General features: G+C 38.7%; 1 protein-coding gene and 1 long non-coding RNA gene across 2 annotated transcripts in view; both read left to right on the forward strand.

Moving 5' to 3' along the window:
- The window catches only part of LOC132659679 (uncharacterized), a 31,995-nt gene extending 20,970 nt beyond the window's left edge, over positions 1–11,025 (forward strand). The window contains exon 2 of the long non-coding RNA XR_009600348.1: positions 25–11,025. This is a non-coding gene — a long non-coding RNA (uncharacterized LOC132659679). The remainder of the gene's footprint in view (positions 1–24) is intronic.
- SEMA3C (semaphorin 3C) overlaps positions 1–27,150 on the forward strand; it is a 205,335-nt gene that overhangs the window by 85,142 nt on the left and 93,043 nt on the right. The window lies entirely within an intron of this gene.

The following is a 27,150-nucleotide window of genomic DNA, read 5'->3' on the forward strand; positions in this document are numbered from 1 at the left end:
GCAGATATAGATAGATATAGATAGATCTTCCCCAGTGGCACTCGTAGTAAAGAACCCACCTGCCAGTGCAGGAGACATAAGAGAAGCAGATTTGATCCTGGGTTGAGAAGATCCCCTAGAGGAGGACATGACAACCCACTCCAGTATTTTTGCCTGGATAATCCCATGGGCAGAGAAGTCTGGCAGGCTTCAGTCCGTAGGGTCGCAGAGTTGGACATGACCGAAGCAACTTAGCATGCACATATTTCTCACATTCTCTTTATCCATTTATCTACCAGTGGATACTTAGGTTGTTTCAGTATCTTGGCTGTTGTAAATAATGTTGCAATGAACTTAGAGGTGCGCATATACTTGTGAGTTATTGTTTTCATTTTCTTCAGAAATAGAATTGCTGAATCATTTCATAGTTCTGTTTTTAATTTTTCATGGAACTTCCATGATGTTTTCTGTAGTGACTGGACCGAGATGTATTCTTATGAACAGTACACAAGAGTTCTCTTTTCTTCATGTTTTCATCAATACTTGTTATCTCCTGTCTTTTGGATAATAGTCACTCTAAGAGATGTGACGTCATCTCTCTTTTTGGCTCTAATTTGCATTTATTTCCCTGATAATTAGTGATGTTAAGCATCTTTTCAGGTACCCAGGTGCCTGTTGGCCTGTATGCCTTTTTTGGAAAATATCTATTCAAATCCTCTACTCATTTTTTAATTGGATTGTTTACCCCCCCCTTTTTTTTCGCTGTTCAGTTGTATGAGCTCTTTATATATTTTGGATATTAGTTTCTTATCAGATATATAATTTGCAGATACTTTATCCAATTCAGTTTATTGACTTTTCATTTTGTTAATGGTTTCCTTTGCTGTGCAGAAGCTTTTTAGTTTGATGTAGCCCTACTTATTTATTTATTTTACTTTTGTTGTCATATATTTTGGGTGGAAAAAATGGAAATGGTCATCTTTATTTTTTATTTTTATTAAAACAAAAATTTTAACATCTGGTAGCAATATAGTAATATCTCCATGTAGTTTTAATTGGTATTCTCTGCATTACTAATGCATTTGAACACTTTTTACAAATGTTTATTGGTAATGTAGATATCTTGCACAGTACAAGACACTGCCTATTTTATTTAGTTTATATTTTTCTTCTTTGTTTTTAGGAGTTCTTTTACATTTTGGATATCAGCCCTTTATAGTTTATACGTGTGAGTTTACAAATCTATTATTTGGCTTGCTTTTCACACACTTGATGCTTTTGTATAAATGCAAACACCAAATTTAGTTTATTACAATTCATCATTCTTTTCCTTAAGACTTACATGGGTTTTGCTCTATTTAAGAAATTTTTGCCTATCCCAGACTTCTCTGGTCGTCCAGTGCTGAAGACTGTGCTTCCAATGCAGGGGGCGTGGGTTCAACCCCTGATCAGTGAACTAAGATCCCACGTGCTGACAAAAGAAAGAGAAGGAAAGAAATCTGACCTATTCCAAGGCCATGATAATAGTATTTTATTTTGTTCTCTAGGGGATTTGTTCACCAACTGAGATTTAGAGTACCCTCCTCTATAGTGTTTATTTTCTTTTTTCTTTGAAAAATTATTATGAAAATGTACATTATTATCTACTACATTCAGTAGCACTTCCTCCTTTAAAAATGTGTTTTTATTAAAAAATATTTTATTATTTTTGTTTGCACTGAGTATTCGTTGCTGCACATGGGCTCTCTCTAGTTGTGGCAAGCAGGGGTTACTCTGTTGTGGTGTTTGGGCTTCTCTTTGCAATGGCCTCTTTTGTCGTGGAGAACAAGAGAAGCTCTAGGCGCGTGGGTTTCATTAGTTGAGGCACATGGGCTCAGTAGTTGTGGCTCGTGGGCCCTAGAGCTTTGGCTTAGTATTTGTGGCGCGTGGACTTTAGTTGCTCCGAGGCATGTGGAATCTTCCAGGATCAGGGATTGAACCCCTGTCCCTTGGATTGGCAGGTAGATTATTCTTAAATACTGTACCACCAGGGGAGTCCAGAAAATGTATTTTTATGCCTATGGATCTTTTTATTATGCATGTAGCAGAGACCATGGTAAAAATAGCATATTGTTTATCAGTGTAAAATGTATATTAAGGCTTTAAAATCAGGAAAAGATTTTATATCAACAATAGTAATTTTTCCATTTACATATCTACTCTACAAAAGCATCAACATTCTTTAATTGTTACTATTACTATGACTTAAGTCTTGCTACTTCCCCTCTGGTTTGAAACTCTAGGTGGAAAAACTGTTTATAAGTGATACAAATGAAGGCTAAATACATATTCTTGTGTGATTTTTAATGCAGAACAGTAAATGTAGAAAAGGAAGCAATTATCTACTCTTGGTAGAATTCAGTTCAGTTCAGTTCAGTTCAGTTCAGTCGCTCAGTCGTATCCGACTCTTTGTGACCCAATGAATCGCAGCACGCCAGGCCTCCCTGTCCATCACCAACTCCTGGAGTTCACTCAGACTCATGTACATGGGGATGGCCTTGATCCCTGTCTCCTGTACAATGTCATGAACCTCTGTCCATAGTTCATCAGGCACTCTATCTATCAGATCTAGGCCCTTAAATCTATTTCTCACTTCCACTGTATAATCATAAGGGATTTGAATTAGGTCATACCTGAATGGTCTAGTGGTTTTCCCTACTTTCTTCAATTTAAGTCTGAATTTGGCAATAAGGAGTTCATGATCTGAGCCACAGTCAGCTCCTGGTCTTGTTTTTGTTGACTATATAGAGCTTCTCCATCTTTGGCTGCAAAGAATATAATCAATCTGATTTCGGTGTTGACAATCTGGTGATGTCCATGTGTAGAGTCTTCTCTTGTGTTGTTGGAAGAGGGTGTTTGCTATGACCAATGCATTTTCTTGGCAAAACTCTATTAGTCTTTGCCCTGCTTCATTCCGCATTCCAAGGCCAAATTTGCCTGTTACTCCAGGTGTTTCTTGCCTTCCTACTTTTGCATTCCAGTCCCCTATAGTGAAAAGGACATCTTTTTTGGGTGTTAGTTCTAAAAGGTCTTGTAGGTCTTCATAGAACCGCTCAACTTGTTGGGGCATAGACTTGGATTACCGTGGTTATTGAATGGTTTGCCTTACAAACGAACAGAGATCATTCTGTCATTTTGAGATTGCATCCAAATACTGCATTTTGGACTCTTTTGTTGACCATGATGGCTACTCCAATTTCTTCTAAGGGATTCCTGCCCACAGTAGTATTAGACACACTTAAAGCTAAATTTAGAAACTTAGATACAGAATGATGTTTTATATAACATTAAAAAGATGGATGAAAAACATTGTGAAGTCTCTTGCGTTCAGAAATGTGTTCCTGTGAAACATGATAAGAAGAAGGGTGCAAAGTGAATTTATGAGCAATCTTCTTATCATTTCCCCAAGTAAGAGACTATGGGCAATTGCAAGAGAGGGATTCTAGAGTTAGAAAAGGCAGAATTCCTTGATCTAGATTCTATAACAAAATTGTCACAAATAGACCCATCATAGATTGAAAAATGAAAAGAGAATATCGATTAATAACAAGGAACTCTTCTCAATGTTATGTGGCATCCTAGATGGGAGGGGAGTTTGAGGGAGAATCAGTATTCAGTTCAGTTGCTCAGTCATGTCCGATTCTTTGTGACACCATGGACTGCAGTGTGCCAGGCTTCCCTGTCCATCACCACCTCCCAGAGCTTACTTAAACTCATGTCCATTAAGTTGGTGATGCCGTCCAACCATATCATCCTCTGTCGTCCCCTTTTTCTCCTGCCTTCAATCTTCCCCCAGCATCAGGGTCTTTTCACATGAGTCAGTTCTTCACATCAGGTGGCCAAAGTATTGGAGTTTCAGCTTCAGCATCAGTCCTTCCAATGAATATTCACTGATTTCCTTTAGGATGGACTGGTTGGATCTCTTTTGTATGGCTGAGTTCCTTCATTCTTTCATTGTTCATCTGAAACTATCACAACATTGCTAACTGGCTATTCCCCAATACAAAACAAAAAGGTTTCTTAAAAAATTTTTTAAAGAAAATATGGATGAAAATGACAATGTTCTATAAAATACAAAGGCTGAGTAAATTATTTGTAAGAAAGAAATAACGTCATTAAAATAGGATAAATGAAGATTGATGAAAAAGAATGCTCAGTTGGAAGAAATTTTTGAACTCAGAATATTTTGCCTGTATTTTCTAAATATACTTAATAGAGGAATAGGCAGAGTATAAATCCTTTGAAAAATAAAAACATCAAAAACTATAAAAAGGATGGGACTAAGATGTTGTTTTAGACTTCTCCAAAGAAGACTGCCTCTTTTTCCCCCAGATGTATTAAGGGAAGAAATATTTACCCATGCTCCATGATCTGACCTTGGCCATATTCTATGTTCAGGATATGGAGATATGAAAGTGGCAAAGCTCTCATCCAAAATATAATAATGTTTAAATTGCCTGGTTTATACATAGTGTATACTTACTGTTTAGTAGTTACACTCACAAACTTTCATGCTTGCTGCCACAGTTAACTCCAAACTATTTATTTTTGGAAGACTTGTTGACTGCATTGCTGGCTCATCTGAAATGCTTCATAAGCAAAATGAGAATGCCAAGCAAATTTGCTCTTAATTTTGGAAAAAGAAAAAACTACTCTGTACTAGTACTGTTCAGATTCAGTCTTCCAGAAATGGCAGAGAAGGCTCACAGTTGTTATGCCCACAAAGAGGTAAATACAGAAATTAAGAGTACAACCCCTTGACAAAGTACTATAATGTCAACTGAATCTAATGTTAAAAAATTTGGGGTTGAATTTTGTATTGTTGAGTTGTTGTTTAATTTTCATTTACCTAGACAGTCACTTTTCCTGTATGTTACAAACATAAACAAAACACTTGTCCATTAATCATTTGAAAAGGATTAGCCTGTAGAACTCTAGCTTCAAATTCCCTCCCTGCTGCTGCTGCTGCTGGGTCGCTTCAGTCTTGTCCGACACTGTGCGATCCCGTAGAAGGCAGCCCACTAGGCTTCTCTGTCCCTGGGATTCTCCAGGCAAGAATACTGAAGTGGTTTGCCATTTCCTTCTCCAATGCCTGAAAGTGAAAAGTGAAAGTGAAGTCGCTCAGTCGTGTCTGACTCTTAGCGACCTCATGGACTGCAGCCTACCAGGCTCCTCCATCCATGGGATTTTCCAGGCAAGAATACTGGAGTGGGGTGCCATTGCCTTCTCCCTGAGTGAGCTTCAAATTCCCTCCCTAGTGAATGGCAAATAGTTGAAGTTAGGCAACACTACCTGATTGGACAGAGAGGGAAATGGCAACCTGCTCCAGTATTCTTGCCTGGGAAATCCCATGGACGGGGGATCCTGGTGTGCTGTAGTCCTTAGGATTGCAAAGAGTTGGAAGTGACTGAGTGTGTTCACTTACCTGGGCTTCCTGGGTAGCTCAGTGGTAAAGAATCCACCTGCCATTGCTGGAGACGTGGGTTTGATCCCTGAATCGGGAAGATCCCCTAGAGGAGGATATGGCAACCCACTCCAGTATTCTTGCCTAGGAAATCCCGTGGGCTACAATCCATGGGGTTGCAAAGAGTCGGACTCGACTGAGCACGTGCACACACACCTGCTTGGACAAATAATTCTTTCTCTTCTCTTTCTCCTCCCTCTCCCAGAAACTGGGTTGAAAATTGAAGGCCATTTTAGGCAATTTTTATTGAACAAATATAGTCTTCCTATCTTTCTAAAGCATTCTTAAGATTTGTAAAAAATAATAACATTTTTTAAGGTATCCATAGTTATGAGACAGATGTATCCAGTGTGGTCTAATATGTGTAAGAATGGATGTATACTCACTATGTTACAATGGAAAAAACTTTAAAATCTAGCTTTCCTGGATTCTAATCAAGACTCTACCACTCCCCAACTATAATCCATCAACACACTCAACTCCTTTAAGCATAATTTCTTTGTGTATAGGGCATGAAGTACAAAATGTACACCTCATAGTGCAAAGATTAAATGTATACAATTAAAGCACATATCTCAGTGCCAGTAAAATAGTATGTTATTAAAAACATAAGTAATTATTTAAATTTTATCACAAGAGAAAATGAGAATTGGCTAAGACTTTATATAAAGTGTAGTATTGGCTAAACCTTAAAAAATAAGGAAAATTTATCAAGGCAAAGAGACTAATATGAACATAGCTGAGAAGCATGAGTTAAGAGGATCATTCTTAAGACATTATAGGCAGATCTACCGGCAGGAACATAAAGATCAAAGAGGAAAAGCCAAGTGTTGTGTTGAGGAAGTAAGCAAGGGTCAGGTCACGGAATGTCTTGCTTAGTATATTTGGAGGTAACAAAGTTTCTCTTTAGGTGGGACATTGATAACCTGAGTGTATGAGTACCCCTCCCTCCTATGCACGCTTCTTCCATGGAATATGGAGGGGTGCTTGAAGGAATTCCAGCATGTAACTGACACCCTGAAGTTTCCCACATTTTATGATTTATGACTGTGCTCATATATGAAATTTTTGAGAAAAAAGTACCCCTGGCTTCTAACGAACTAGCTCATGACTAGTGTTTTAGAAAATAGGAAGTCACTGACAATAGATTTAAAGTGGGAAAAATAAAAAATAAAAAAATAAAGTGGGACAGGAGCGCTGTGTGTAAAAGACGCTATCATGTTTAGCTTTTGGACGGCACTTGTTTCCGATAGAAACATGAAGCTGGTGTGAGAACTCCACTTGAGTTATAGCCTGGTGTCTGAGTCTTTTATCCCTAGCTCCCAGCACACAGACTGCCCCATGGTGCCCATCACTTCTCCAACATTCAATAAATATTTGAACAAAGGATAAAACTAAAGGCAGGAAGAGCAGTTAGAAGGTTCATGCAATTATCTAGTCAGAGATGACATGATAAGTGTCTAGAATTAAAGAGTGATAATTGGGATGGGACAAGAAATGTCAAATCTGTATACATTTTAGAGGTAAATCAGTATGACTCAGCAACTGACTGATTGGCTGTGAGGGAAGAATTAAGAATGGCTTCCTGGTTTATAGGTTGGATAAATGATGCTGCTGTCTGTGCCTCTCTTTAAAGGCAGTTATCTTTTACTACCTTATATTATATTAGTTTGAACATACCACATCTTTTCTTGAAGATTATAAGTGTCTAGAAAATTTTTTTCTTTTTAAATTTTATGGTAATTAGCAGTTGGCTTAGCAGTGTTCAGCCAAGAAGCACTCAAAAAATATATGCTTAAAAAAAATTAAAGATACCATAGAGGGTATAGTTCAATTTCTAGTGCCCACAGGAGCGATTACTTTTGTATCCTATTTTCAGACTTTTTGTCTTTTTTTTTTTGCCTCACAAAACTGTTTTGATTTTGTGTGAGGGAACAGAAACTTCTTAAGGAATGGAAGTGAAAAGCTGAGCAGTATGACTGTGCTTTGTAAATAGTGAAGTAGGAGAGGTCGGATGGAGAAGGAAATGGCACTAGATGGCCACTCCAGTATTCTTGCCTAGAGAATCCCCTGGACAGAGGAGCCTGGTGGGCTGCAGTCCGTGGGGTCACACAGAGTCGGACACGACTAAAGCAACTTAGCATGCATGCATGAACTGGAGAAGGAAATGGCAGTCCACTCCAGTATTCTTGCCTGGAGAATCCCAGGGATGGAGGAACCTGGTGGGCTGCCGTCTATGGGGTCACACAGGGTTGGACACGACTGAAGCGACTTAGCAACAGCAGCAGCAGCAGCAGGAGAGGTCAGATAGGTAGGCTTTAGGAGTTCCCACTAGAGACTCAAAAAGAGCTATTTCTTGCTGATCTATTTTATATTTTGACTTTCTGATTTCATTTGGCAAGTTCTGCTCCTCAAGCAGGTAGGGAATGAAACTTTCTGACAAAGAGATAGGTTTTCTCAGAACAGATGCAGAGAATTTAGAGGGATATATTCAATACGGCTGTGTTTATATATCTTGAAAATGATTGCAATGATGTACTAAATTAGCATATTTCATGAATTTCCTCAAAAGACACCGTTCATTGATGATTGGGTAGAGTTCAAAGGTTAGTGCTGTGATAGTATATAAATATGGTATGGTTAATTGGAAAGGACAGTGTTTCTAGTGCCAGGAAGACCTAATTTCAATTTCCTTCCATTGGCTGTTTTTGATAGTGTGATCTTGAGAAAGGTATCTGATCTTACTGAGAAATATTAACCATTAGTTCCTGAAAATAGGAATAACAATAACAGTTACTATATTATGAGCAATATAATGTGACGGTAACTATTCTTACTGCTTTATTAACTTAATTTACCCTAATCACAAATCCGCAAGATGGATGATATCATTATCCCCATTTTACAGATACTAAACAGAGGCTTCAAGGAATTAAGTAACTTTGCTAGATAACACAGAAGTAAGTATCAAAGAGATCATTTACTCTGGCACTCTGGACTTAGGGCCTATACTGTGTACCACTATAAACCTTGTAGGACTGTAATGAAGAGAAGTAATTTATGAAAAATCTTAGACAAACTTTTGATTCAATATTTTCATTAGCAATACTACTACAACAATTAACTTTTAAGGAAAAACTATGGACCTCAGTACAACTTATAACATTGGGTTTTTAAAGGAAGATTTAGTTTTGAATCTCAAATGATTGGCTTGCTCATTCACTTTTGGATCATATTTGTATAAAAGATTGGGATTTGTGGTACCAAAAGTTGTGGAAAAAGGTTTTCTGCACAAGCTTTCAGTAGTTGTGCACAAGACTTCAATCACTTTAACCAGTTTCCTTCTCACATAATTTTCAGATTCTTTCCAAATTCTTTGAGATTTGGGCAATCTGATCTTTACAAAGTCTTCTGAAGAGAAGTGAGCTCATCTTTTAAAGGATGTTGAATTCTTTGTTAGATGGCTTCAAATAAATTGTTAAAAATTAGCACATAAATGCATAGAGTCAAAAGTCATTCTAGTCATACATTGTTATTAATTCTATAATCAGCCGCACAATATTTAAAACAAATCTGAATCTTAAGGCCAGAAATAATTTTAAGGTCTTGAAGATAATAAAAACAGAACAAATCCCTAAAAAACAAAATGGAAGAGGCTTCCTTAGATAAAGTGAAAAGGGTTATCCCTCCAGATTTGGTGTCATTTCAGATTAGAATCAGAAGAAAGAAGCAATCTTTGGAAGATCTAATTAGTCTCCTTAACAAGAGCCCTGGACTGTGTTCAACAGATGAATCTGCGAAGAACTTCTGAATAAATGATTATGGAAGGAACTAATTTTATTCCTGTAATTTTTTACTTTTAGTAAGCATTTCATGTATCTCTCATGTATGTTAAAATTTGAAAACCACCACTGTACTCAGGGAAAAGTGAAAGAGACCAAGTTCTTCAGCTGGGCATTCTTATCCTGCTTGAATTGGAGAACATGGACTTTGGGTCCTACAGACTTAAATTGAAAACTTGGGAAAGTTACCCAAAATTCATCAACCATTTTTTCCATATGTCTCATGCAGAAAACAATAGGGCAAGTTAATAGGATTGTTGTGAAGATCAGGTGAAATGGTATAAACTTTTCTCAGTAAATTAGGGACTTTGTATGTTCTCTATAGATAGTAGGTAGTGTTGAGTGATAGTTTAATAGAGGCAGACTGGATAAAGATTAAAAAAAATTGTATTCTACAAAAATCATTTACTTTTGTGCTGGAATTTGAGAATCAGTTTTGCTAGAATTTTTACACATTGTAATATTTTTATTGGTGCACAGATTGCACTTCAATACGAATTAAATGTTAACTTTATTTAGTAGGATTGGTTCAGAATGCAACTGAAGAATAATGCTCCAAAGTTATGACAGTGTACAAATACCCGATTTAAACCTGAAACTCTTGTCTTGGCATGGAAACTAACAGCTGAGTGATAGCTACTATGCTCCAGATGCTTCACACTTATTTTCTCTTTCAATTAGTACAATTGTCCCCTGAGATAGATACTATTATTTCCATCATTTAGCTGGGGACAGTTAGTGACTAATAATTTAAGTTGGTTGCCTAAGGCCACATAATTAGTTAGATGCAGTGTCAAAAAGACCAATCTTTACTCCAGAAAACTGCATTAAAAAAAAAAAAAAGTGAATTACCTGTATATAGTGGGTTGGGCTTCCCTGGTGGCTCAGTGGTAAAGAATCTGCCTGCCAATGCAAGAGATGTGGGCTCAGTCCCGGGGTTGGCAATAGCCACTGTAGAAAGGAATGGTGACCCGCTCCAAGCAGCCTGCTGCAGTGTTCTTGCCTGGAAATCCCATGAACAGAGCAGCATGGCGGGCTGCAGTCCATTGGGATGCAAAAGACGCAACTGAGCGACTAAACAACAGCAACATATAGTGGGATAAAAACACTTTTGGGGTTTGAATTGTACTGATTTAATTTTCCACTTGGATGTTAAAAGACAATCTTGGTTGCTTTTATGTTCATTATGAGTAATCATGCTTGTAGAGTTTTTCAATTAGGGAAGTACAACTTGTATATATTTGGTGAATATAAGCCAAAGGTAAATGCCTACCTAAAACCTGTTTAAACCTAAAACCTGGATAAACGGGTTTTAGGATAAACCTCTTCTGGTTTTAGGACATTAAGTGGCTTGTTTGACTTCGTTTTGCTAAGTTACTTGAATTTGTAATGTGAAATCCCTCAAATAACACTATTCCAACTATCTACACCTGTCATTTTGCCTAATGAAAGTATGTTGTGTTTTTGAGATTCAGGGATAAAAATGGTTATCAATCAAGCGAATCAAACTTCTGTCCACATTAAAAAGGCGACAGTGAGCTGTTAATATTCAGGTCAAACTTTTGGCCTTTAAGAGCTTGTTACTTCCTCTTTTAAGTGTGCCTTATTTCCTCCAAAAGATTTTACTTGTACCCTGAAAATTAAAGAGACAGCCTTGGCTAATGCTTACCTCATGGAAGCAACAGCATTTTGTAAAATAAATAAGCTTTGAGTCTATAATCTGCTCTTATCCTTGAAGTGCGTGCAGGAATGATAAATATTTTGTCCCAGAGCGAAAGCAGAAAAGTGCAACACTGATCTTTTATTTTGAAAGATTGAGTAAGGCTGCGTCCACTCCATCTCAAAATCGGATCATGTGAGATTTGGAAACAAATGGTTTCCCAATATAGGATGAAGTAAAGAGAAACCTCTTACATATACATTGAAAAGCCATTGTATATATGATGAGTCTTGGGCTTTTCAAAGTTGCAGGAAACTTGGTCAGATCCTTTGTGCTTCTCTTGAAAAGAATCACCGGGTAGCTTTTTTTCTATGTAGAGGCACACTCCCAAGGACTGTTTAACTCTCCTCTCCAGCAGCTGAGTGCTGCAGTCACTGACCTTGTATTTTAGACAGTGTCAGGAGATAGAGATACAAGAGAAAAAGAGAAAAGGGGGCTTCTGCTTTGAATGACTGATGAATGTGTTTAAAGTGTAATGAACATGTCTCCTCTGTCCTCTACATTTTTCCAAAGTTGTTTCTTTGTTTTTAAGCCAAATGCAGTAACTCGGCTAAACAATGAGTCATGTTGAATTAAATAGTGTTTAGATAAAATAGCTGTCTCTTTAGGAAAACATCTCAGTATTCTTTGTTCATAAAGTCTGGTTCTTTAAATTTGAGATTTTGTGGTATACAGTTTATTATATCTTTTTTCCTGTGTGCAAAGGAAAATGGGTTTAAAGATGCATCAAGTGAAAATAGAGTTCAAGAATTTTGATAAGTTGGAGGAAGTGGGTGGTTAATTTCCAGATTGTCTGCTGAAATTTGTGGGTGGTCTTCCATCATGCTCTAAGAATCTAGAGATTGAAAAATTTTGGCAATATGTAGCTGTTTTCCAGTTAGTGATAACTGGTATTTCTTTCCTTGTCTAGTTCAGCATTTTGTTATATGCAGTGCAACCAGAGTCCATTATGAGAATGTATTTAAATTACAAATGTCTGTAGAGAAAGTTTGTGCTGCTTGGTTCTTGATTAAGGAGTAATTACAGTTCTTTAAACTGACAGAATGTTGAATTGATCCATCAGTATTATCCGTCTTTTATTTCTAATTCACCATATCATGAAGAAGAATGTTAATAAGTTGAATTTTTCCAAGACTTCTGTCCATGCATATTTATTTCTATGCAGGCATCTTATAGTTTAGTTGTACAAAAGGTTTTATTCTACTTTATTTACTTAATATTGCATTATAAAATAATCTCACTCCTGACAATTCTTTACTAGTAAAATGATCTTTGTATAGCTTGTAAGTTATCATGTAATGAGCTTTCTTAGATTTTCTTCATTGGTTTCTCAAGCAACTCTGAAAAAATTCAGTCACTTTAGTTTGACATAGGAGGAATTTGTATCTTTAAATGTTACTTGCGTGACATTCAAGAATTTTGCAATTTTGCTTCCTGCTTGTTTCCTTGCTTGTGCCCACCCAAATCCTCTATTTTATCAACTCTATAAAATTCTAAATATATTTGAATTTCCCACCTCAGTGTTTCAACATAAGCTTTTTCTTCTCCCTGGAAAATACTCGTCTCTTTATTAACATGTTTATCCTTCAGATCACTGCTTATGTGACTCTCACAGAAGCTTTTTCTGATCCCTGATGTAAAGCAACTGCCCTTGCCTTAAACATTATCCTGTCTTTTACCATACTGTGTGGCTTCCGTGCTGGCTCAGTGGTAAAGAATCTGCCTGCAAGGCAGGAGCTGCAGGAGACATGGGTTCCATCACTGGGGTGGGAAGATCCCTTGGAGGAGGGCATGGCAACCCACTCCAGTATTCTTGCCTGGAGAATCCTGTGGACAGAGAAGCCTGGCAGGCTGCAGTCCATAGGGTCACACAGCGTTGGAAATGACTGAGCGATTTAGCATGCACACACGTGCATTTAGTACTGTGGTTATTAATTTAATAGAGTAGCTCAACTAATATTTGTTGAATGAAGAAATAAGGTCAGGCATGTCCTTCTATTTAAGATTTGCTTGTTATTTCCAGAAAGCTCTAATCTTCCGTCCTCAATGCTCCCTTAACTTCATGCGTCATCTTGTACTAGAGTTATTTGTGTACCTCCATCATTGAACTATCTGTTTTGAGGGGAAAGACCAAGAATTTTCATCTTTTACTGACCCCTTTCTCATATACTGTCTCTTGAATGATTGAATAAATATGTACCTCAAAAATGTTTGAATTTTGTGAACAACCTGTTATGTGTGAGTGTGTATATATATATATTTTTTTAAATGTAAGCTTTATATCATCTTTTTAATGTAGGCTTAACCCTGGTGGCTCAGAGGTTAAAGCATCTGCCTGCAATGCTGGAGACCTGGGTTCGATCCCTGGGTCAGGAAGATCCCCTGGAGAAGGAAATGGCTACTCACTCCAGTATTCTTGCCTGGAGAATCCCATGGACGGAGGAGCCTGGTGGGCTACAGTCCATGTGGTCGCAAAGAGTCAGACATGACTGAGCGACTTCACTTTCTTTCACTTTCACTTTACATCATAGGGAACTGTAGCATGAAGGGTCAAAGAACTTTATGGGGTGAGACAGGAAAAGAGACTTCTTAACACATAGGATCGCCTGCTGTTCTTGCTCTAATCAAGTATGCTAATTAGAAATTCCCACTGAAGGGCTTCAAGGTATCCAAAGAATGTTTTATTGAGAGTGATTAAATGTTGTGGTAGACAAGTATTAAATGTCTATCAAGTATTAAGTGCTACTGTAAAAATCTTTCCATATGATGCTTTGCATAGGCAGTGGCTCACTTGGGGATTAAGAGTTGAGGAACACAGGGTCTGTTGTATTCTCTCTGCCCTGGAATTTTGCTGGCTTGATTTATAGTGTGAGTGCTTCACCACCCCCCCCCCCCCCCCCCCCCCCACCACTGCAAACATCTGAATCTGAGCTGTTGTCTCCCTACCTACTGTTCTCACCTTGGACCCACTGTTTTGTTTTGTTTTAATAACTTTCCCCAAAGAAGCTTTTCCAAAAGTGTCAAGAGCTCTAGAAAGAAGGTGTCAGATGAAGTGTTTCCTCCTCCACAAGTTTATCTCCCTTGTTTACATCTTAAGTGGGCACTCCAAAGCCTTCCTGATAGCTGGAATGTTGATGATAAAGACATTTCAGCTCATCAGTGCTGTCCTCCACAGCTTGGCACTAGATTTGGTTCTACTTTCCAGACTAGTTTAAAGACTCTCAAGACACCTTAGCCATTCCCAAATTGTATATTTTCCTTATTCTGAGATAGACTCCAGCCACCACTTGCCGTACATTGGGCCAAAGATTGGCATCTAACATGTTTGAAGTCAGCGTCCATGTCTCCCAAGTAAGCTTAGAAGAAGGGAAGTCAGAATTTATGTCTCTGGCTGACTGAATCACACAACACAAATGGAATATGCTTTAGGTGGGGGTGGGGGAAGCCTCAGGTTTTGGTTTAGCTTATTTTTCTAGAAAGGACGCAGTATTACTGTATATAAATATGTTTCTAAGATAGATATTTAGAGAGGCTCTTTCTTTTTATCAGATTTATAGTAATGAGAAGGATTACATTGGCTTTATAGATATTTTGCAATAGTAGATAATACTTGTAACCACATAAAAAGGAATTAGTTTCATGGACATTTTTATTGCTACAGGGAACATTGGAGATCATTCTGGTTAATAAATAATCTCATTCTTCCTTCTATTTTGTGGATGTATAACTTAAGGTGGGGGAAGTAGAAAGATGGGTAATTGGGTGAAGGGGGCCAAACCAAGCCCTGTATCAACAAATGGTGAAGCTAGAAATTCAGCTCCACTTGGTTCATTTCAAAATTGCACCTTTTTTCCTACCCCCTACTTTACATTTTCATAGTAATAAATTATTATCATGAAAACATTAATTTAAAAAATTCAATAACTGTTTTCTCTCATTTTATTGGTTCATGCTCCTAATTTTTAATTTAGCAAGATTCAGTTCAGTTCAGTCACTCAGTCGTATCCCACTCTTTACAACCCCATGAATTGCAGCACGCCAGGCCTCCCTGTCCATCACCAACTTCACCCAAACTCATGTCCATCGAGTCAGTGATGTCATCCAGCCATCTCATCCTCTGTCGTCCCCTTCTCCTCCTGCCCCCAATCCTTCCCAGCATCAGAGTCTTTTCCAATGAGTCAACTCTTCGCATGAGGTGGCCAAAGTACTGGAGTTTCAGCTTTAGCATCAGTCCTTCTAAAGAACACTAGGACCGATCTCCTTTAGAATGGACTGGTTGGATCTCCTTGCAGTCCAAGGGACTCTCAAGAGTCTTCTCCAACACCACAGTTCAAAAGCATCAATTCTTCGGCGCTCAGCTTTCTTCACAGTCCAACTCTCACATCCATACATGACCACTGGAAAAACCACAGCCTTGACTAGATGGACCTTTGTTGGCAAAATAATGTCTCTGCTTTTGAATATGCTATCTAGGTTAGTCATAACTTTCCTTCCAAGGAGTAAGCATCTTTTAATTTCATGGCTGCAATCACCATCTGCAGTGATTTTGGAGCCCAAAAAGATAAAGTCTGACACTATTTCCACTGTTTCCCCATCTATTTCCCATGAAGTGATGGGACCAGATGCCATGATCTTAGTTTTCTGAATGTTGAGCTTCAAGCCAACTTTTTCACTCTCCTCTTTCACTTTCATCAAGAGGCTTTTGAGTTCCTCTTCACTTTCTGCCATAAGGATGGTGTCATCTGCATATCTGAAGTTATTGATATTTCTCTCTGCAATCTTGATTCCAGCTTGTAGTTCTTCCAGCCCAGTGTTTCTCATGATGTATCCTGCATATAAGTTAAATAAGCAGGGTGACAATATACAGCCTTGACCATACTCCTTTTCTTATTTGAAACCAGTCTGCTGTTCCGTGTCCAGTTCTAAATGTTGCATCCTGACCTGCATATAGGTTTCTCAAGAGGCAGGTCAGGTGGTCTGGTATTCCCATCTCTTTCAGAATTTTCCACAGTTTATTGTGATCCACACAGTCAAAGGCTTTGGCATAGTCAATATAGCAGAAATAGATGTTTTTCTGGAACTCTCTTGCTTTTTCCATGATCCAGCGGATTTTGGCAATTTGATCTCTGGTTCGCCTTTTCTAAAACCAGCTTGAACATCAGGAAGTTCACGGTTCACGTATTGCTGAAGCCTGGCTCGGAAAATTTTGAGCATTACTTTACTAGCGTGTGTGATTAAAAGATCATAAAACTCAACATAACAATAAAAGAGGGTAGAATGTGAATAAATGAAGAATTCCGTCTCTTAGTTAGAAGCAGTTTCATCTGCAAAACTATACAGAAGACAGAGTGGGTCTTAGCAAGTCATACAGTGTAGTCCCCCAACCCCTAATCCATGACATCTAAACTATTTCAAATGATCTTCCTGGCAGCCTTTAAGAGAAGAGAAAATTCTAAGGGAAATAGAGCAAATTTCAGCAGATCTGAGACCTGACATCATCTAGAGGATCAGGAAAGCCTTTATGCTGCTGCTAAGTCATTTCAGTCATGTCCGACTCTGTGTGACTCCATAGATGGCAGCCCACTAGGCTCCCCCATCCCTGGGATTCTCCAGGCAAGAACACTGGAGTTGGTTGCCATTTCCTTCTCCAATGGATGAAAGTGAAAAGTCAAAGTGAAGTCGCTCAGTCGTGTCTGACTCTTCACGATCCCATGGACTGTAGCCCACCAGGCTCCTCCATCCATGGGATTTTCCAGGCAAGAGTGCTGGAGTGAGGTGCCATTGCCTTCTCCGAAGCCTTTATGAAGCAGTCCAATTTAAATTACATTGAAATTACTGCTTGAGTTATGAGTAGGAGCTAGTAAAAGGCAGGAGCTAGTAAAAGGCAGGAAAAATCCTGTCATCAGGAGGAATAGCATATATTAATACAAAGGCCCTGAGGCAGAAAGGTGGAAGGTAAGTTTGAAGATGTGAAAAGGTCAGAAGAACGAGAACACACAAAAAAGTGAACAAATAGTGATGATTGAGATTTTCTAGTGAGATAGTCTTAAACCAGATTACATCAGGCCTCAAAAGCCATGTTAAAAATTATTGATTTTGTTCTAAAAGTAATAGAAACCCATTCAAGACAGGAAGAGAGAACATAAAATTAAAGTGATCGTTTAAACGTGAATCTCTTGAGAGTCTAAAGAGGGCACTGTTGATAATTATACTGATAAACACCCCAAACTAGGCTGTTTGGGGCAAGTTAAGATGAGAATCATCCTTATATTGATTAATTTTCCTCCGAATGCAGTGCCTGGGAGATAGATTCTGTGTTTACTTTTGCCCTTCCTTGGCCAGAGTCACAGAATAGAACTCTATCACTTATTCTTTCTTTCATCCATTTGGCAGTTTGGCTTCCACTTAGCCAATCATGCCCATCCATCAAAAACATAGAAAAGTGGAACCTTTTTACCTCTTACAGGAATCTTCGTCTGACTGCTGTTCTTCTCAGACTTGCTATGATGATTTAATGAGAATAGCATCACTGAGAATTTGACTATTCTCAAATTGTTTGGAGAATGTGCTCCTCCCCTCATCCCATGTAGCCCCCTCACTCATCAAACTGGCAAATAAAGAAAATTTGAGAGACTAAGACATTTGGTATACTATATTTGACACTGGACATGTTGCAGGAAAGATCCAGTTCTGACTCCATGATGGATCTCTTTCTTTGACTTTAACCTTTGTTTTCAGTTGCTTTTGTTATTATGTTAATATTGTTCAGTAGCTAAGTCATGTCCCACTCTTTGCAACCCCATGGACTGCAGCATACCAGACTCCTTTGTCCTACACTCTCTCAGAATTTGCTCAAATTCATGTCCACTGAGTTGGTCATGATATCTAACCATCTCATCCTCTGCCACCCTTTTCTCTTGCCTTCAATCTTTCCTAGCATCAGGGTCGTCTTCAGCGAGTCAGCTCTTCCAATAAGGTGACCAAAGTATTGGAGCTTCGGCATCAGTCCTTCCAATGAATATTCAGGATTGATTTCCTTTAGCATTGAATGGTTTGATCTCCTTGCTGTCCAAGGGATTCTGAAGAGTCTTCTCCAGCACCACAACTCGAAGGCATCACTTCTTCAGCACTCCACTTTCTTTATGGTCCAACTCTCAAATCAGTACATAACTACCAGAAAAACCATAGCTTTGACTATATGGACCTTTATTAGTAAAGTGGTCTTTGCTTTTATAATATGCTAAGTTCGTCATATCTTGTCTTCCAAGGAGCAAGTGTCTTCTAATTCCATGGCTGCAGTCACTGTCTGCAGTGATTTTGGAGCCCAGGAAAATAAAATTTGTCACTGTTTCCACTTTTTCCCCATTTATTTACCATGAAGTGTTGAGACCAGATGCCATGATTTTAGTTTTATGAATATTGAGATTTAAGCTGACTTTTCATTCTCCTCATTCATTCTCCTCAAGAGGCTTTTTAGTTCCTCGTCACTTTCTGCCATTAGAGTGGTATCATCTGCATATCTGGGGCTTCCCTGGTGGCTCAGGTGGTAAAGAATCTGCATGCAGTGCAGGAGACCTGGGTTCGATCTCTGGGTTGCAAAGATCCCCTGGAGAAGGAATGACTACCCACTCCAGTATTCTGGCCTGGAGAATCCATGGACAGAGGATCCTGGCAGGCTGCAGTCCATGGAGTCACAAAGAGTTGGACATGACTGAGCAACTTTCACTTCATTTCATCTGTATATCTGAAGCTGTTGATATTTCTCCCAGCAATCTTGATTCCAGCTTGTGATTCATTCCAGCTTGGCATTTCTCATTATATACTCTGCATAGAAGTTAACTCGGAGAAGGCAATGGCAACCCACTCCAGTACTCTTGCCTGGAAAATCCCATGGACGGAGGAGCCTGGTAGGCTGTGGTCCATGGGGTCGCCAAGAGTCGGACACGACTGAGCGACTTCACTTTCACTTTTCACTTTCCTGCAGTGGAGAAGGAAATGGCAACCCATGCCAGTACTTTTGCCAGGAGAATCCCAGGGTCGGCTGAGCCTGGTGGGCTGCCGTCTATGGGATCGCACAGAGCCGGACAAGACTGAAGTGGCTTAGCAGCAGCAGAATAATATACAGCCTTGACCTACTCCTTACCCAGTATTCAACCAGTCCATTGTTTATGTCTGGTTCTAACTGTTGCTTCTTGACCTGCATACACGTTTCTTACGAGGCAGGTAAAGTGGTCTGGCATTACCATCTCATTAAGGATTTTCCACAGTTTGTTGTGATCCATAAAGTCAAATGCTTTAGCATAGTCAATGAAGCAGAAGTAGATGTTTTTCTGGAATTCCCTTGCTTTCTCAATGATCCAACAGATGTTGACAATTTGATTTCTGGTTCCTCTGCCTTTTCTAAATCCAGCTTGTACATCTGGAAATTCTCAGTTCACATACTGTTGAATCCTAGCTTGAAGGATTTTGATTATTACCTTGCTGACATGTGAAATGAATGCAGTTATGCAGTAGTTTGAACATTCTTTGGCATTTCCTTTCTTTGGGATTGTAATGAAAACTGATCTTTTCCAGTCCTGTGGCCACTGCTGAGTTTTCCAAATTTGCTGGCATATTGAGTGCAGCACTTTCACAGCATCATCTTTTAGAATTTGTAAGTAGCTCAGCTGTAATTCCATCACCTTCACTAGCTTTGTTTGTAGTTATGCTTCCTGTGGCCCACTTGATTTGACACTCCAGGATGTCTGGCTCTAGGTGAATGATCATACCATTGTGGTTATCTGGGTCATTAAGTCTTTTTTGTACAGTTCTGTGTATTCTTGCCACCTCTTCTTAATATCTTCTGCTTCTGTTAGCTCCTTGTCATTTCTGTGTTTTATTATGTCCATCTTTTCATGAAATGTTCCTTTGGTATCTCCAATATTCTTGAAGAGATCGGTAGTCTTTCCCATTCTATTGTTTTCTTCTATTTCTTTGCATTGTTCACTTAAGAATTCTTTCTTATCTCTGCCTACTACTCTCTGGAACTGTGCATTCAGTTGAATATATCTTTTCCCTGTGAGATGATTATTTTGTGACATTAGTCTGCCATCTTATTGTTCAGCCAACTTTCTGAATAAAGTCATATCCCTTGCCTCAATACTTCATCTCTCATTTAATTGGCCTGGCATGTTGCAAGCAGACCAGACTTGGACTAGGTAACACACAGACTCATGTGCAGGTCAAGAGCAAGATAAAAACCCAATAAATAAGTGTTTAAGTTGTCAGGCTCCTTTGAAAAACAAAAGGGTGTCTGACTGACTTCACAGACGAAGGAACCCACCATGCTTTGATTCCTGGTTCTGGCCTCTTCTATCAGTATTCATTACTATTTGGCCTTGGTTAGATTGCTCAAATTAACTGAAGTTTAGTTTCCTTAAATATGGAGAGGAATAGTATTAAAGCCTAACACAAAGGTTTCAAATGGGAATAAGCTTCTTAAGTACCCAGAATAGTTAATTTCTCCTACCGTTAATCCCACAAATGGTAGCTATTTGGGACTATTATTTTTGAACAAATGAACTTTTACTACATTCCTTCTGGTCTCTCTTTGCCGTAGAAATTAGGAACTGTAGTGTCAGCCTGCTGAAGTTTCAGTGCTCTTATCTTTATCTGCCTGTTTGTCCTAAAGGGGTAGGTGAAGTTCAATTTCTATCCTAGTTTCGAGATAGTAAGCCTCCAGGAGAGAATGGGTCACTTAAGAGCACTCTACTTAAAATTCTTCTGAGATAAGACAATTAGGAGAGGAAATTGTTTTCTGAGTAGCAATGTCCTGAAAGTAAAAGATATGCTAAGGATTTTCTTTAAAATCTGTTGGTGTGCATTCTGCAGATAGGTGAGGTGAGGTTTGTGGTAAGGAAACTGTCATGGTGGACTTAACCAAACAAAATTAACAGAGAAGAGTGAAAAAGCTGGTTTAAAACTCAACATTTAAAAAAAAAAAACAAAAACAAAAAAAACAGATCGTGGCATCCAGTCCCATCACTTCAAGGTAAACAGAAGGGGAAAAAGTGGAAGAGGTGACAAAATTCATTTCCTTGTTTTCCAAAATCACTGTGGACGGTGACTGCAGCCATGAGATTAAAAGATGCTTGCTCTTTAGGAGGAAGGAAGGAAAGCTGCAACAAACTTAGGTAGTATATTAAAAAGCAGAGACATCGCTTTGCCAAAAAAAGGTCCGTATTGTCAAACCTGTGGTTTTTCCAGGAGTCATGTGCAGATATGAGAGTTGGACTATAAGGACAGCTGAGTGGGCTGAAGAATTTATGCTTTCAAATTGTGGTGCTAAAGAAGACTCTTGAGAATCCCTCGGACTGCAAGAAGATCAAGCCAGTCAGTGCTAAATTTCCTTTATTCAATCCTGAATATTCATTGGAAGGACTAATGCTGAAGCTGAAGCTCCAGTACTTTGGCCGCCTGATGGAAAGAGCCGACTCATTGGAAAAGACCCTGATGCTGGGAAAGAGCGAATGTCAAAGAAGACTTGGGCGACAGAGGATAAGATGGTTGGAGAACATGACCGAGTCAATGGACATGAATTTGAGTAAACTCAGGGAGATAGTGAAGGACAGGGGAGCCTGGCATACTGCAATCTGTGGAGCTGCAGAGTCATACCCCATTTAGTGACTGAAAAACAACAAGAACAAGGCAAGATTTATAATTGTCATAGAGGCTTGATATTTTCATATTAGTGTCCTCTTTTGTGAACAGATATGTAGTATGCCATGATAGTTCAGTTCAGTTCAGTCTCTCAGTCATATCCGACTCTTTGCGACCTCATGGACTGCAACACGCCAGGCCTCCCTGTCCATCACCAACTCCCGAAGTTTACCCAAATTCATGTCCATTGAGTCGGTGATGCCATCCAGCCATCTCATCCTCTGTCGTCCCCTTCTCCTCCTGCCCCCAATCCCTCCCAGCACCAGAGTCTTTTCCAATGAGGCAGTTCTTCACATAAGGTGGCCAAAGTATTGGAGTTTCAGCTTCAGTATCAATCCTTCCAATGAACACCCAGGACTGATCTCCTTTAGGATGGACTTGTTGGATCTCCTTGCAGTCCAAGGGACTCTCAAGAGTCTTCTCCAACACCACAGTTCCATAGCATCAATTCTTCAGCAATCAGCTTTCTTCACAGTCCAACTCTCACATCCATTCATGACCACTGGAAAAACCATAGCCTTGACTAGATGGATGTTTGTTGGCAAAGTAATGTCTCTGCTTTTTAATATGCTGTCTAGGTTGGTCATAACTTTCCTTCCAAGGAGTGAGCATGTGCTGTGATAAGGGCTCAATAAATATGCATTGAATATATAAATTAATAACATCATGAACTATTAAATATAATTTTAAATGACTGTTGCATATGCTTTTCATAAAGAGACTCCTAAGAGTTGATTTTTCAATCAAGCAATCTTTTGTTTGTTTTGAAATTTATAATAGCCTGAAAGATGAGATAGTATTCTGAGGGAATAAGTTCCTCTACTTAGTAGTTTAACAGATATATATTATTGATAGAAGAGAATCCTAGACTTTCCCATCTTTCCTCCACCAAGATCACATTCCACATCACAGGAATAAGTTCTTATTGACTTAGTCATCTTGGAACTGTTAAGATCGCTAACAGAGTACAGAGTGAAAGTCACTCTGTCGTGTCCGACTCTTTGTGACCCCACATACTGTATAGTCCATGGAATTCTCCAGGTCAGAATACTGGAGTGAGTAGCCTTTCCCTTCTCCAGGGGATCTTCCCAACCCAGGTCTCCGGCATTGCATGCGGATTCCTTACCAGCTGAGCCACAAGGGAAGCCCAGAATACAAAGGGCAATTCTTAATATGGTTAGGGAAAGAGTGTTGTTAACAGAGAGAATACATTCTGTAAATAAAACTATGTTTTAATTGGTATAGTAAGATGTTGATGATATTCAAGTGGTTCTAGAAATTTATATTGCTAGAGTTTATATTTTGGGGAAACTTCTTGTTCTCCCAGCCTTGGTTAAATTCTTAAGGCTCACAGTGGTTTCCATATCAAAACAGGAATTCCAGGTAAGCATATAATGCTACAAATTTTCCCTCCCTGGCATGGAAGACATTAGAGTAATTTTCTACCCTTGAACTCTACAGTAATGTGGATTCAAACTAGAAACGTGCAGGTTTTGTTGTGGCTGTTTGTTTGTTTTAATACTGTTTCCCAGGAGATCTTCCCAGGGACTTAGAGACCTATACTGCCCTTTGTGGTGCCACTGCATTTTCTAATAGCACTTATTCTCAAAGTTCCTTCTGAATCAGTTGAACGTGTCCTGAGAAACAGTTCAACTGGATATACTTCCAATGCTGTAAAAAGGATGACATAATTGTTAAGATATAAAGAGACAGATGCAGGACAGTGCTATTCTTTGACTTGTTTAGAAGAGAGACTAATAATTGTGATTTCCTTCTCTCACTGTTGCCAAATCATTGTATCAGTTATTTTCTGTAACTGTGGTCAAATTATTGAATCATTCGTTGACTTAAGTTGGGTCTGTGTTAAGTCAAAATGATGAATTCTTTGTTCTTTTTATAGATAAAAATTCTGGATGCTTTGAACTCCTCTCTTTATTCTTTAAGGGGAAAAAAAAAATGTTTGTTTATATTTTTTTTTAGTTTTTCCCAGGCACCAAAGTTCAATTTTGGCTAACTAACAGCAATTTAAATAGAGTTTAAAAAAATAACCTCAGCTTTTAGGCTTCTAACAGAGGTACCTCTAAAGTAAATCTTCCTTGTTTAACAGCTGTCAACTGTCAATGAGCTACAGGTAATTAAATTTGAAGATAGCTTTATGGCCCACAAAAAGAGATAAAATCCTTGGACCAGAAAAGTCTTAAGTTAATGCAGTTATTGCTCTCTCTGGTATTTGAATTTAATGCAAGAAATTGATTGTTTTCTAATGAAATAGGTAAAGAGAACTGCCATTGTTCGTTACTTGCAAATAAAATTTGGTTGAGGCTGTTTTCCCAGCTCAGTTTTATAAACACTCTCGGTTTTATTTCAGTATAGATTAGGAAAATAAGGCAAAAAGAAAGAAAAAATGAAGAATATTTTGAGAAAAAAAAAATACCCAAACTCAACAAACCATGGTATGAAGAGTGAGAAGGTGTTAGGGGCTGTGAACACTGGAAACTCAAGGTGCCTTAAAAAATTCAAGGATTGTTTTTTTCTTTAATCATATGTAACAGAAGTAGTCCTTAGACTTCCCTGGGCCAGTGGTTGAGACTCAGAGCCTCCACAGCATGGGGGGCAGTTTCCATCCCTGGTTCGGGAATAAAATCCTGCATACCATGCAGTATGGCCAAAAAACGAGAGAAGTAGTCCTGTAATAGAGCAGTTCTAGGGCTAGTTAGGGCATTAAATGATTTCTTAGAGAACTTAAGTGTGGTGTTTTTTTTTTTTTTTTAATTTCTGCATTCTCAGAAAACAGTCTTTTTGGTGGCAGCAACTGCTGAAAAATTGTGCTTACATGCCAATATCCAGAGGCAGAAAAAGAAGGCACCTCTCTTTTGTGTCAGTTTTAAGACCCAAGACCCTCTTCCAGTAACTTTGCAGAAGACTTTCTCTGTGTCTGTTGGGTCAGAACTAGTCATGTGGCCACATTTTAGACACTAGCTTTCTAGGGGATCCAGTGTAGTTGGCTCAGACCAGTTCTGCCAACAGGAAAGAAAAAGAAACTGTCTGTTAGACAGAGGGTCACTGATCTTTCCTGCAGAAATGAGCACACTGATCCTCTACCGTGTGCTAGTGCAGCTTTGAACTATGTATTGACATAACCAGTATGTAGATGAGAACATCAAAACCCGGGAGAAAAGAGGTAATTTGTTTTTTGATTTTTTTTTTTAAAACAGATTAGTAAGTGATGCAACTGGGATTTCACCTCAGAACTGTGTGACTCCAGTTCTGTACTTTTTCCATAATATCACGTTGCTTCAATACTTCAAGACACACTTTGAATTTTGATTACAGAGCTACTCTTTTTGGATCTAACAGTCAATGTGTGTCTGTTCTTTGCTTTTCACTTATATTTACTCTTCTTCAGAGCTTCTACCCGGAACTTCTTCAGACCTGTATACTCTCAGAATTGCATATCATCCATGAGAGGAACTGAAGGTCTCTCCCTGAAGATTTTATATTCCTGATGGGAAACTAGTTATCTAAATTTTACATGCTTCTGGAATATTTCTGCTTTGGTTTGAATTGAATCTATCAACACTCAATCTCTTTACCAAAGAAATTTCCATCTCAAATCCCTCAAAAGTAGTAAAGGCCATGTTCAATTCATCCTGTTCTTAGTTTACAGCTTTGGAAGATGATTGCCTCTTCCTTATACCTAAGGGCCAGCTTCATATAAAATCATTCCAAATCCTTTCAAGTATCCCTCACATCTATTTCTGGCATGTCAGATCTTTATTAACATCATAGCTGGAACAGCATCTCCTAGTTTTCCAGTCTCACATGCCCCCAAATTATCCTGCACACTCAAATTATTATTCTTAAAGATAGTTTATTATTTTACAGTCCTGCTCAAATAAGTTGAGTAGATTCTGCATGGGAAAAGCAGAAATCTTATATATATATATATATAAATAAATATAAATCAGACAGTGTGGTCCCTCCATATTTGCTCCCTGTGTAACAAATTGTCCTTCTTACTTGTCTGGCTGAAGCTTGATGTCTTGTCCCAAGTCATAATAATACATAACCCATGTAACCCACGTCACCATAAGACAGATACTCTTTTAAGCACTTGATGCATATTAACTATTTAAACCTCACAATCCCCCTGTGATGTAGGAACTATTATTGTCTTGACTTAACCGGTGAAAACACTGGAGTCTAGAGGGGTAAAGGCACTTGCCAAGTATATCGATAAATGAAATGGCAGGGCCAACATTCAGACTCTGGTAGTTAGATCCCAGATGCGACCCACTCAGTTGCATTTTACTTAGTCCATGTGTTTCACTGGAGAGTTTCTTATTCATGAGGTGTTTGTTGAAAATCTATCCTGCTGCTGCTGCTAAGTCGCTTCAGTCATGTCCGACTCTGTCCGACCCCATAGTCGGCAGCCCACCAGGCTCCCCCGTCCCTGGGATTCTCCAGGCAAGAACACTGGAGTGGATTGCCATTTCCTTCTCCAGTGCATGAAAGTGAAAAGTGAAAGTGCAGTTGCTCAGTCGTGTCGGACTCTCAGCGACCCCATCGACTGTAGCCCACCACCCTCCTCCGTCCATGAGATTCTCCAGGCAAGAGTACTGGAGTGGGGTGTCATTGCCTTCTCCGATCCTGCACCCAACTGGAACCCTACAAATGATGTTTTAAGAGGGAAATTGCGAAATCATGAATCTGCTCCATAGGGTGAAAAGCAAGTTTTATTAAACGCTCTGGATTTTAGGCAAATTTAAGCAGAATGTGTCTTCTCCACCCTTTGAGTGACATTTGTTGTATTTTATATTCTCCCATGTTCTGAAGTCTTGGATTTTTTTTTTTTCTATTTCAACAATAACCTCTCATCTAGCAAGGACTGACTTTTCTTCCTGAATGACATCTCCCCACTCTTTTTCACTCTGCTCATGAAAGAAGGTGTTTCAGTCTCCAGGCCTGTTACACCAGGACTGCCAGCTGCATCACTTGGCTGTCTGTGATATCTAGTGAGGCTCAGTAACTAGGTTAGCATGCTACACCCTAATGTCTGTTACTTCCAAAGATCTGTTATCTGAGTCTCTTATTTAAATGGTCTTTCAATATCTTTTGTTCTTGTCTTCTCTCATGATTTACTTCTTAAGATTCTTCTGAAATACTTTACTGAGTTGTTAATGGTTCTTTCCACATTAAAAAAATCTTGCACTTTACTGTCACTGAGTGGACAGAATGTCAGAGACTATGATTTAAGAGAATGTGTTAGTAATTTTAGGAATCTAGCTTTTTAAATTAAAAAAGAAAGAAAAAGAAAAAAATAGGAAAATTTGCATCTTTTTTTCCTAATTTCATGCTTTCCTATAACTAGTAATTCAGATTATTCAGACAAACAGTAAAGATTATTA

The sequence above is a fragment of the Ovis aries genome, chromosome 4, assembly GCF_016772045.2.
Source record: "Ovis aries strain OAR_USU_Benz2616 breed Rambouillet chromosome 4, ARS-UI_Ramb_v3.0, whole genome shotgun sequence".
Taxonomy (NCBI): Eukaryota; Metazoa; Chordata; class Mammalia; order Artiodactyla; family Bovidae; genus Ovis; species Ovis aries.